The sequence below is a fragment of the Cebus imitator genome, unplaced genomic scaffold (assembly GCF_001604975.1).
Source record: "Cebus imitator isolate Cc_AM_T3 unplaced genomic scaffold, Cebus_imitator-1.0 Scaffold87, whole genome shotgun sequence".
Classification (NCBI taxonomy): domain Eukaryota; kingdom Metazoa; phylum Chordata; class Mammalia; order Primates; family Cebidae; genus Cebus; species Cebus imitator.
Window position 1 is genome coordinate 5,714,861 of NW_016107402.1, and position 2,305 is coordinate 5,717,165.

Consider the following 2,305-nt stretch of genomic DNA (forward strand, 5'->3'; position numbering starts at 1 on the left):
CCTCGGCCTCCCAAAGTGCTGGGATTACAGGCTTGAGCCACCGCGCCCGGCCTTTGCCTCCTTTTTCTTCTCCTCCTCCCCTTCCTTGTTATCCTTCTCTGCACCATCACGGCAGGGTAATTTATTTGTATTTATTTACGGTTTTGTTTTATTTTTTGGGACAGAGTCTTGCTCTATCACCCAGCCTGGAGTGCAGTGGTGTGATCCTGGCTCACTGCAATCTCTGCCTTTTATTTTTATGTTTTTTGCCTGTTTTAATTTTCTTTTGTTTTGCTTTTCGAGACAGCGTCTCGCTCTGTCGCCCAGGCTGGAGTGTAGAGGTGCGATCTCGGCTCCCTGCAACCTCCACCTCCAGTTCAAGCGATTCTCCTGCCCCAGCCACCCAGGTAGCTGGGATAACAGGCACGCACCACCATGGCTACATTTTCTGCTTTTAGTAGAGACCAGATTTCACGATGTTGCCCAGGCTGGTCTCGAATTCCTGGCCTCAAACAATCCAACCCCCACTGGCCTCCCAAACCACTGGGATTACACGTACGAGCCACTGTGCCAGGCCATTTTCTTTTTCTAGAACTGCAGGCACCGTCTTAAGCATTTTACATTTATTAACTCAGTCTTGTGATGTATATTGGTACTTTTATTGTCCCCATTTTAGACGCGGCCGTTGAGGCAGAGAGGCTAAGTGGTTGGACTCTGCATTCAAACTCAGAATGTCTGAATCCATCAACCAGTGTAGTTACTACACCTCTAGAGCACACTAGAATCGGTCACAAACTCAAATGACAAATAGAGTCAGGCAAGAAAACTGTAGATGTAGTACTTTAACAGAAGATTTTTTTTAAAAAAAGTAGTTTCTTCACAGTAAGAAAAAGGCCTACATAAGCATAATAAATAGTAACTCAGGTAAGGAAGGTGGGCTCAGTGTTGCCAGGTCATCCAAGGTTTTTGGGGTTTTTTTCCTAGCAAATGCCAGAAATCTTGATTTTTATGTGAAAGTTTCAGAATTTTAAGTGTTTATAAGTAACTTTAAAATTTTAAATACTGTATGTGGGCCACATGCTCCTTGCATGTCATGACTCTCCTATAAATCACTGAGAAATACAGCCAAAGGCAGAAGACTGAGGCACAGTAAGATGACATTATTATAGCAAGCCTAAAGCAACTGAAATATACACAGTCTGTCAAGAGAGATTTATGATGTGTAAGATAAAATGTTTGAAATTAAGACTATTCTGGGGAATTGAAGATGCAGGTCGTCACGAATCCTACCCTAAGCTTGTTCCTGTCTTCTCTGGCAACATTCCAGAAAACGCGCACCGTGCTCAGTGGCGTCTGAAGCCTCCGCGGCCATCTTTACGAGGGGCAAAACCTTCCGCGCAAGCGGAAGCAAGAAGGTGCTGACAGGGCGGGTAGCGGGGAAAATCAACCAATCAGAACAATACTAACGCCGCGCAGCGCTGTACGGTCTTACTCTCGTCAAGTGAGCGACTTCTGACGTCACTTCCTTTGTTTGTTGTGCTTGGGTTCCTGCTAAGCTGTCACAGATCAGATGACGCCTTAATCTAGAGCCTGTAGTGGAGTTTCGGCTTCGGACCCGCGGTCGCGCGGTAATTGCGCCCCCAGGGACTCGCAGTGCTATCCTCACAGCGCCGTGTGGAGTGGCTTTTTTTTCCATAGGGAGCCAGATTCTCTTCATATTTTGCCACCCCATCCCAGTTCTCCTCAGTCGGGATGTGAGAAACTTAGGCACTCTTGGCCATGACAGACTTTTAAAAGATCTGAGGGTGGCACCCCTCGTCCCCGACCTGTCCCCACCGGTCTCATTCAGGCTCAGCATCTCAGTCATTTCGACCATTTTTCTTAATTCTTCATTTACGTGCTGGTCTGTTCCTCCCAAAGGGAGTGGAACATTTTGTCAGTTCCTTGCTTGAAACGTTACTGCATTGTTAGAATTGTATGTACATTTATTTATTTATTCAAGAAAAATTAGGAAGTGCCCTGGCTCACACCTGTAAACCCAGCAAATGGAGTCTGAGGCCAGGAAGACTCCTTGAGGCCGGAAGTTTGAGACCAACCTGGGCGATATAATGAGACCCTCTTAAAAATATTTTTTAAAATTAGCCAGGTAATATTTTAAGATAAAAATATTTTTTAAAATTAGCCATTTTGCAAGCGGCTGGGGTTCCAGCCTCTGGAGTGGCTGAGGTGGGAGGATCACCTGAGCCTGGGGTGTCCAGGTTGCAGTGAGCTGTGATGCTGCCACTGCACTTCAGCCTAGGTGACAGAGAGAGACTGTGACTCAAAA